Genomic DNA, 10,946 nt, shown 5'->3' with positions numbered 1-10,946 from the left:
ATAAACCATCGCATTTGTAATCCCAAAATGGCTTCCGTGTGCGATTACACGTGATAATGTGTCCCGTAATGCTCGCTTTCTGCATTTTCCACGATCAGCGTAGCCTAGTTCCGAAAAGATGACACAGTACCGGTTTCTTCCAACTCCCCAACTCTTGTTGTAAACCATCCAAATGCTAATTGCACCCCATTCGTACGTTCTGCCAGTGTTTTTGCGCCATCGGTGCGCCCACATCGGCCTTAAATCTTCGGACCCGCCGAGGCGTAATCGTCTGTACCGTTGATTGCGGGCACGGGTGTAATGTGTGTGCCCGGAACGAACCAGGAAGAAGCTTTTATTTCTGCACGTTCTTATCGCGCCGGACGGTTCATTTTCACCTACCACGAGGGGCAGTGCAGGGAGAGCAGCAAACTATATCTGATTATAACAGTATCGCACCGTGGCTCCCCAGTCGAGCAGTGCTCGGTTTTTGGCGAATGAAGGAAGAGCCCCATTAGGTGATACGATTCGGTGGAAGAATTGTGTTTTTTTTTCTCTCTCTCAAATCAACAGAACCCCGTGTTGAAAAACAAACAAAAATGAAGAAATTAGAGTTAGAAGTTAGGCCATTAATTGAAAACTCATGTCTGATACCGTTCGCTGTACCGCCGGATTCCAGATTGACACATGTTGGTGGTTTCTAATTATCGCCCGCGCTAATTGCGTATTACCTGAAAAAAAGACCGTTCTGGGATCGTGGCTGACCGTGGCCTTTAATGAGCATCAAAGCGACCGAACGGTTTCATTCGGGAGCGATGGAACTAGCGTTTTCCATTAGGGAATTGTTTTAATTTTCTATCCCAATGACTCACACGAGTGACTCAGAACGCACCTAAACGTACATGTTTGGTGAAGCGCAAAGATGACTCCGTTTTAATGCAAGCAGGTGGAAACGGTAACGGGTGCCAATCCAACCCCGGAAAATGGTTGAAACTTTGAAACGATTGAGCAAGGTTAACACATTATATAACTCCACCAAAGACAAAACTCTCCCCAAAAGCAGAGTGTAAATTAAATTAGCCTTAAGCGTGTTGATGAAAATTTGTCAACCAATTGAGCAATGTTCGTGGCCCAACATGTTTACTGCGTTTTTCCTTTTCTTGCCCGGGACAAAGTTATGGTTTTCCGCCCCAAAATAAATCACCACCACTGGGTATGCCCATATGCCCAAGCCGACCGTAAGGTGGAGTGTTGCTGCCTTTTCCTTCTCCTTTCGAGTTATTATGTGATTGCAATGCGCGAAACCGTGTGGTTGGGTGCCGTTCGCCACCGTTACGGTGTGGTAAGTAAGGCAGATGGGAGGGGTTGGCCAAACAATGAGGCAACCCTTGCGTTTGGGGGGGAGAGGGGTGGGCCGAGTCCCCTTGCTGTCGTAATACATACCGCGCGCGCTGCCGCAGTGCAGTTGCAGTGAAATGTGTCAAGGTCCATGGGATGCGCACACGGATTGCGCCGAGCTGCGATCGATCGTTTCCGTGCTCGATGGGCCGCTTGGTCCCGTTCCATTGCAGCTGTTGATTCTTTTGCCCCCCTCGCAACAAAACAGCAACACAAAAAAAAACGGTACTCCTCCAACCAACTTCCAACGGCTGGCATAAACACTTTGATCGCACACAATGACACCGCACGAAACGGTGGAATGTAATGGGAATGGAGGACCCGATGCGGACATTACGGCCTGTACGGTGGCCAGAAGCGCAATGACAAACTCGCGGTGCGAGCGCGCGAGAGAAAGATCGGAACATTCGGGGAAGTTATGCAGCCCTTCCGACAGGCCCGATGATCGATGTAAACAACAGCGCATACTTAGTTTCAACAAGCAAGCAAAACGGTGCATGCGCAGGGAGGAAAGGCAAAGCCAACGAACTGGTACAATTTTCCCCTACAAAGCACACAGGCAGGGCGACAGCGCGATGGCGTTGAAATGGTGAGTGCAACCCTGCCGCGAATCAAGTATGTTGATGAGGATTGAGTAATTGGTATCATAACCCTTAGGCCCCGGGACTGCCTGTTAAACGTCGCGCTGGAACCGGACCGGAGTGGAAAGCGTCCTCCGGGGCAGTATGATTGCCACGGAAAGGTTACTCCACACACCCAAGCCGATCAATGCCGAACAATATCGATCGGATCGTTTTCCACCGGCAAAGCCCCACGCCAGTTCATTCACAGCATCCCGAAAGCATCCCAGTTTTGTGTAAGACCATTATCGCCCAGACAGGCAGGTCGGAAAACCCCAACCGCGGCATCCGTTCGTTCGGGACGGGCCAAATTTCCCGAGAAATAATTATCCTCAGCTCGTCCGCTGGCTCCTCTCGTGCGCAAGGTTACCGCGGTAATCGGATTGGTTACTTGCGCCGAAAACTAAAGCAGGTCAATATACTACCGCCCGGGCGGTCGGATAAGGCCGGCAAGGAAATTACACTCAGCAGCAGCTGCACCGGGGAATCGATCGATTGCTTTAACGCAAAACATAGCGTCCACCCTCTCCTCCCCGTGCTCAGTTGGGAGGAAATAAGTTTGCCGAATTGTAATTCCCCCGAGATAGACAATAAAACAGTGAACAGGCTTATGCTCTTTATTACTTTTTTGGACCATTTTTACGCTCGACTATCACACCGCTAAAGTGGTTGCGAGAGGACGGCTCCATCTCGCTACGACAGCGGACACCAGTTTGCTGGTCCAAAACAACACGTCTCGGTGATCATTTTCTTACATCAGGTATAAGACGCGCACAAGAAACAACAAAAAAAACGGCCAAAATATCAACATGCGTCTCCCTCCGACGACGACGACGCTGCAATTTCAGCTCACTCATCTCACAACTCCCCGGCTCACCATACTGAGAGCGCGCACGCATTACCTAAACTCACCTGTCTGCCACTCGCCCGAACTTCGGGGTGGTTTTGCTGTTGTGTGGTGAACCGTCTCTCACACACCGACGGGGGAAACTTTCTTCGCGCTTGCTGCCGGCTCGCTCAACTTACGGGGGTTGCGTCAGTCTTCCTCGAACACGTCTCGCGATCGGTCTGCACGGTCGGAACGGGCTGCGCTTCAGTTCGGTACGGTGACGAGAGCTTTGTTTAGCGTGAAGGGACGGATCGTAGCGTTTTTTTTTCTTTTCTTTCTTCTCGTCGCTGCTGCTTTGCTTCATCAAGCGACTACGACAATCCCGTTTGCGTCGAGCGTGGTGATCCGTTGCGCCCATGCCAATGTATCCGGTTGCAGCAGGAAAGTGGCGGGCAGTGTGATGATCAAGTGAGAGCATATACACAAACAAAACCAAGGTTCGCCCAGGGCATCTAGATCAAGTTTTTTTTTGCCTCGATTATAGCGTCCCGTTTGCATGTTTATGACAGTGTGTATTTGCATTATGCATCGTGCTTCCTAGTGTACGGGAACAGGAACTCACACGCCTTTCGTCGCCCCGAGTGTCCTTCCGAGTGCAATTTGTGTGTGTGTGTGTGTGCTTGTGTGTTGTAGTGGGGGATAAAAACATGTCGTTAGTGAAGGGCTTTCTATTATAGAAATTTCATGCCAACATATTGGGTGAAAAACAAGTGTAAAATTTAGTGCTCCACAAGCTGCAAAAAGCATCGGCGATCCAACAAAGCATCCGTGTGACGAACGTGTAACAAAAACAAACGCAAAAATAAGCTGCTGCTACAGCTAGCAAACATCATTGTAAGTGTTGGTTAGTATGAGAAAAAAAAAAGAAACGCTTTGCTCAATGGTTGCGTGCATCCTTTAACCTACTTTCTCCCGCTAGAACGCCTTTCGCAGACCCTTGCCAGTGCGTGTTTCAGCTCCACTAACCCTGTGTTTCGTGTTCGATCTTCCATCGGAATGTTCGGTTTATTGGGGGGGGGGGCATTAAAAACCACCGGCAAAGCCAGTGAGGCTTGAAAACGGCCATCCATGTCACCTGCATTGGCCGAGAAAACACTCACACAATCTTGTATTCTATAAAGTTTTACAGCCACTAGCAGCCGGCTGGTCGAAAGTTTCGTTGTCAACCATCCGGGACGATGTGCGGCACGGGACGGAACCGTACCGGCAAGATCCAGCCCAGCGCACCGTCCGCCAATTGAATTGCAGATTGTTGGACAAACGTTGCGAGCGAATGATACGGTGTTGTGCGCCGCTTTGCCTACTCTATTATAGGGCCTAGCCTGGCCACTGCGCAAGCCATCGTAGCCGCCAATCTGCCCGATCGAGCTGTTTTGCAAATCTCGCCTGCCGGGGTAGGCATTTCGCTTTCGTTTCTCCTGCCCCGCACTGTTACGATCTGATTCCGGCGTTCCAGGGCGAGCAGGGGTGTTTTTCTTCTGCCTCCGCTCGTTGCCCCTGTTTATCGGTTCATCAGCGGCGTGGTGGCGGCGCGCATTCGGTCGATAAATTTGCAGCTACTCCCGGCCGGAAACGCCCTCCCCTGGCGCTGGCGGGTATGGATGACGTTTTCCTCGCGATGGGAAGGCGGGAGCCAGTTTCACTCGGCAGGGCCACGGTGTGTGTGTGTGCACACGCGCGTGGGGTTCTGCTCTGGAAGCTTTCGGGCGTGCCACTGGCCGGTTTTGGCACGTCGTGACGATAGAAGGAGAAACCAAAACAAGGGTGAAGCAAAAGCAGTAACACAAAAAAAACGAACCAAACCGAAGTTCGCTTCGATTGGTGAGTCTCGCAGACCCGTCAAACCGTTTTCAAACTGACAGCTCCGCGAGCGCGTGTTTGTGGCCGTGTGTGTCTAGGCGCTTTCACGAAATTTAACCGCCCCGTTTTTCGGCTCCAGGCGGCGGCTGGAACGGGTTGGTGAGCTCGTCTGGTCCGGTGGTATCGCAATTAGCGACGGCCGTTTCCAAAAACACTCAAAAACACATAGAAAATTGTTTCGATAGGAAAGTGTCGAAATTCTTAGCCGCACACCAACACCGTCGACAAAGCGCCCGGGCAAATAATTTCACTTTGTGCCGCTCGTAACCGGAAACGATTAGTTGCGCCTGTCAACGTGATCGAATTTTGGGGAGGCTGAACCATACCGGACCCGTGTTACTGTGCTGCGGGGGTCGGTGGAAACCACTTTTCCGGCAAACATTTTTATTTTTTGGGGAGCTGTTTTTGTGTGCGCTTTATAGGTTTTGCAAGCGAAAAAAACTTTTCGGACAAGCGATGTAAAAGAAGGAATGTAAAGAGTTTAGTTTTTGTGTTTTAGTTTTGGTTTTCATAGTACAGATGGGGCAGAAAATGATGTTTATAGCAATACATTGAAACTGGATTGATAGACACGCTCAGAAAGTAAACAGCGCGTGTAAGAAAAAGGCCCTGGTTGTTGCAGTACAACCTGTTTGCTTGTCATCTACAAATGAAAGTTATTTCCACAGCCTAAATGTACTGAGAAGATGGCCTAGGTGAAGGTGTGAATCTCACACAGTACCTAAGCAATTTCACAACTTTCTGACCTTCATCAGGCGCCCGAACTCCGACAAACACCTGTCGAGTCAGTACACATGCCAAAGCCCAAGAGATATAAAAAAAACCTACACGAACCAAAGGCAATCATATGCCTTCTCCGAAAGGTCAAATTCTTGGTGCGTCCATTGCTCTAAGCTAATTTACCTTTCGGCTGGTATCAGCAGGTCAAAGGCAAATGTGTACGTGTTCCCAGCATCTTTCAGTGGAAACTTCACGATTATTTACACAACCACTTCCTCGCCATTACCCAAAAGTGCCGTGCTAGATTTGTGTGGTTCTCCTCCACCCTACGCGGATCCAGTGGAGGCTCCATTACCGCTAACTTCAATCAACTAGCCTGCCCGGAGGCCCGGAAACGGGTTCGGAAACTTTAATCGTTGAGAATAATCAATTTCCCCCGCAATCGATGAAAGGCGTCGAAAACAGAAGATTCATTACCGCTTTCTGGGGTGTGAATATTGTTTTTTTTCTTGCACTATGTGTGTGTGAACAGTATTGGTGCACCTAGAATAACTGTGTGGTAGAGGTAGTGCAAGAGTGGGGGGGGGGGAAAGAAAACCTCTAACCACGCAGGATGGGAAAATAATCAAGCTCGGTCCAAGAATTTCGGCGCGCACCCCTTCGCGGGCATTTTCTTTACTCCCGAGCCTGCCCAATCGACACCGGGTGAAGTTTGTAGGGGTGGTATACAGCAAACAGATCGCCGAGAGTTCATTATCGATGAGCCAAGGATGTAACGGATTAAGCAGTGCCGGGAGGAAGCTGGTGAATGAAGAAAGAATTTTGTTTATAGTTGGAGGAGAAAACCAAAAAAAACCCGGCAGCTGCACGAAATTATAGTTAATGGGTTTGGTGCTTAGGGTTTTGCAATGGTTCTGCTAAGCTGCTGACCTCATTACCAGCAACAGCAGATAATATATGAGCTCTTTTGTGAAAGAAAGTTAAAGTCTATGTACTCTGGACCATTTTGTCTTACACGTGCATTGCTAGTGACTTATTAAGGCATTCATGCTGGAAATGCTTCCATAGCCACGCCGTAAGCATGACGTTGTCCTTATGCATTGTTTCGTTCACCCGCACACGCAGCAAAAAAGGGAGAACTCACTTGTGTGGCCCAGGAATTGCCTATTGAATTGGGCACGGTACATTACCCCGGACTGCCTGTTTGTTTGCGGGCGGAAAGTAGCAGATAGCGATCACTGCAGCGTGACACTGTTGCAGCCGGTTAACAGTATTAAAACATTAATTCGCACACTGGGTGCCGCTGGGCGTTGTGATCGATCTTGCTCACGGTTTGCTAACACCCGCCGATTACACGTTTTTTAACACCAATCGGACAAGATTTGGTCCGTTAAGCTACAAGCCCGAAGCGAGAGATGGAATGGTTCACCTCGCGGAAGGCAGAGGTGGCCAGTAGGAGTGCTTCCAAAAGATGTTCCTGTTTGCAATTGTTACAAAAAAGAAGTTGTCAGCCAATGTCTGTTGAGCATGAAGCGGGATTGAATGAGGATTTGAAACATTGTCGCCTCAATTTAATACCAACACGTGGCGCGACTGGGGATGAGAAAGTTTGTGTTGTAAGCCGATCGTTTGCTTCCAACCACATCCTGGAGCTGATCAAGCCACCGCAGGGCGTCAAAATTAAGCAACAGGTTATACGTGCTAACCGGAACCTAGCAGAGCGGTCAACGACACTCGCTCCCAAAACCGAACCTCAAAGAAACAGACGTCACAACAAAACAATGTGGGTCTCGCAACGAAAGGCGACGCGAGCCGGGACAAGAAATTGGAGATTTACTTTTACTCCCCTTGAAACTATGATTGATTTGGCTCGGAATTCGGTTGATCTGAATTCGGATGACTAATGCACGATCCGAAATCGCGATACGCGGCCGCAGCGCACTTGAGTAGCACGATAAGGAGAGTGGAAAGCCCAGCTTCAGTCCTAGACATTTGATTGCCTCATCTCGACGTTCCGATACTAATCGGTGCTTGTCGGTGCGGACGAGGGTTACGAAACATCTGCCCCGGCCGAAACGCATCAATCATCCTCATGTGCGCCATCGGGCTTATAATATTCATGAAAATCTGTGCCGAAATGAAACTAAAATAATGGTCATTCATTTTGCAGAGGTAGTAAACGCTGTTGGCACAGTTGTCCAGCGGGGGTCCAGCGGGGTACCTGAAGCGATGCAATTATTGTAGAGAAAAAGAGGCTTTTTAACGACGATTAAGCGGCTTCCCTACGGCTGATGCGCAAGATAGTGGTTTAGATCAAATATTTTAACGGGATGCTGACACCTTTTAGTAAAGGTCCACCGAGCGTACCTATTTGCTCAGCGCACCTGTGGCGAGCGTTTTTTGTTTAGCAAATTTTGTTCCCGGTGGAAGTTTAATCAAAACAATTTGTTTACCCTCCTCGATAACGGTACACCCTTTCCGCGATCCATGTGCTTCTCCCGGTGTGTTTGTAGGGGAAATAATCTTTTTTGATTAATGTGTGCCGAGATGGGCATTGCAACTCTGTAGGCAGATAGGTCGGTGGTACCGCGAGCGAATCTTGAAAAGCAATCAAAAGTGATAATTTAGGGGGAACACGGTAAGCTTTGCATGGTGATTTCACAAAAATGAGTAATTAAATCAATAGATTATAAGGAAGACTGGTGTAAAAAGGAGGAATTTGTGTAAGTTTTTCCTAATCTTCTAATCCATGCCTTAGTGACTTAGACACTAATGGCTTGATGATCAGTAACTTGAATGGGTTACAGGGCGATGGGGACTCGAGGGACACGGTCAAGCCGTAGCTTCAACCCATGTTGTCAATAATTATTTACATATTAATCTTATCTAGACGGATGATTTTACGATTTGTTTCGCAATATTGTTTTTTAAACCCTTAATAATTACTCTTATGTTTACTGTTAATAACTGAATTGTGTTCATATAAAGAGGAAAAGAGTTCCTTTCTTAGTGCAATAATTAATCATATAACTTCGAGAAACTATTAACTTAACAGTTTGGGTGCAATACACCACGAAGATGTGAATAATTCCCCCTAAACAGCTTCCTCCCAAATAGGCGCCATAATTGAGCCCACTTGTTGTAAATTTGGGACGCAATCCTCTCAACAAACTACCCCCTATGCAAATCGTTCATTTATCCCGTTTATCGATAATAACCTCCCCCAGAAAATGGCCGCGCAATCGATGGAGTAAATAGCCGTTTTCCTAAACGGATCAATTTGCCCTTGGGCTACATTCTTCCCGCAGCAACAGGTGAAAGGATTTGGGTGATTTGAATTTTATTCCCCAAATATGCGGTGGCACGCTACACAATCAAACCCGCTTCTTCGTCGGATTATGATATTTCATTCTTGCGATGGTAGGTTGCCCTATCGGAAAAAAAAATACAAAAAAAAACATGTTCACCAGAATTGATACTTGCTGGTGAGCCAACGGGTAAAGCAGCGTTAGCTTTTTGTTGGCAAAAGAAAAAAAAATGGAACAACCCGCAGCCCCTCTACGCTGCCGCCTTTCTTCGTTCTTGCGCGCCACTAATCGAACAGCAAATCATCCCGAACAAATGATGAGTTTTCTCCCAGCTTGTGATCACACATATGGATCCCTCCCCTCCCATGCTCGAGAGCAGCAGCAGCAGCAGCCAGATTGGGTGCCGAATTTCGGGAACATGCGGAGGCACCGTTTCAGGTGTATGTGATTTCTTCTTCTTTTTTCCAGTGTATCACACCAGCTTTCTAGGTCCTCCAAACAATGAAGCATCCCGGATTGGGAATAGCTCTTACCAATAGCGGTTCGATGATAGTTGATGAACCGGGCCCACAAGTGGTCAGAAAAGCGGGCTTTTCGACTGCTTCCCTCCTCAAGATGCGTGTGAGCTATGTAGTGATGGTATTCCCCCCATTCCCTTCCACCTCTTTTTTCTATTTTGTGTTAGTTTTTGATTGTCTGATCGAACCGGCAGCCACGGATGATCCATGTAATCCATGCAATCGATGGCGCATCTTCGGAGGGAAGTGGGTCAAACGATTTATTTTCATCCGATCTCCCGCACCGGGCGGCCACTCGAGCCAACGGGCGTTCACATGCTGACGCATCGTAAAGCATCGCGCGATGGGGTGCTGCCGCTAGCGAGCGAGGGGAGTTGGTTGAAGTTGGTTCCTATTTGCTGTTGGCGGATGATTGCACCCCGTACGCGTACGCTCCCGGCGAGCCACACGTCGGGGTCGTAGCGGGAACGTCGAAAGTTAATGAAGATATTGAACGCAAAACGCGCACATAGCGTTGCTGTGCGAAAAACAGCACTTCCTTTTTGGCACCTCTTTTCCCGGGGCTGTGCCGGGAAGTGTTTGTGGTGAAATTTGGCCAAATCTTTGAGCAAACCCAAAGGCAACAAAACGGTACGGCTTGGTACCGGTGCGCGGTGTATGCATATTGTTGCTAATTTTGCTCACTCTCGTCACTCGGCGACCGTGGCAGGGGCTGCTTGATCGTGCAAACCACCGCCCTGATAACAGAGGATGAGCCCGTAGAAGGGGGTTTTGGGGAACGTTAATTAAATTTCTTTCACCTACTTCCGCTGCCGCTGGCGTAATCGCTTCGCACCACCACCACCATCAGCGCCCAACAGCTGCATAAGCGCGATCGAAACGCACGATGCGTAAACTAGTTTTAATTTACCTTTATCAGGGGTGATAACGATGGCGGTGGGAGGGATTTTTAGCTGCTTTGGAGGAGGAAGAAGTGGAGGCCGGGGGAAAGCGGAGGTGAAATAAGCGGGCTGTTCGATACGGAATGGTGGGGTTGGTTGAGATGGTAAAAAGAAGAAATAAATTTAAATAGAAACGGGCTCATTGTCAGGGAAAGCTGTTACCTCATCGTATGGACTCAACTTACAGTAGATGCTGTAAAAATAAACAAATTTTGTTAATGCTTTCTGATTCTATACACAAAATATCAATTTTTAATAACACCTTAAAACAAATATCCAGCAAACGTAGTAAAATTATAAGATAATATTAAATTAAAAGTTGAACAATATTAAAGTTTACTCTTTTGTGTCATCTTGTACCCAAACAACTCAAAAATATATTGACAAATTTGTAACGACTAAAGATTATAATACAATTGTTTAATATTTCTTTTGATAGCTATCACAAAGATCAGTAGTTCATCAAAATTCTTTACAATTTGGACCCATCCGATGACCGTAACAAAATCTTGTTTTGTTTGTTTGTGTTTTTTTCAAGCTATTAAATGCAGTAAGATAAAAACTGCAAAAATGTTTCAGCAACTTATCACGCTTTCGGCTGTTTGCTTAATCCGCTGACTGATGGCAGTGAAACTATTGCGCTAAGCTTGATCGTGATTAGTGTAATTACGTTATCGCCCAGACACATACATCACTGTCGGCGATTATCGAAC

This window comes from Anopheles arabiensis, chromosome 2 (assembly GCF_016920715.1).
Source record: "Anopheles arabiensis isolate DONGOLA chromosome 2, AaraD3, whole genome shotgun sequence".
In the NCBI taxonomy this organism is placed as follows: Eukaryota; Metazoa; Arthropoda; class Insecta; order Diptera; family Culicidae; genus Anopheles; species Anopheles arabiensis.
This window is presented reverse-complemented; position numbering follows the sequence as displayed.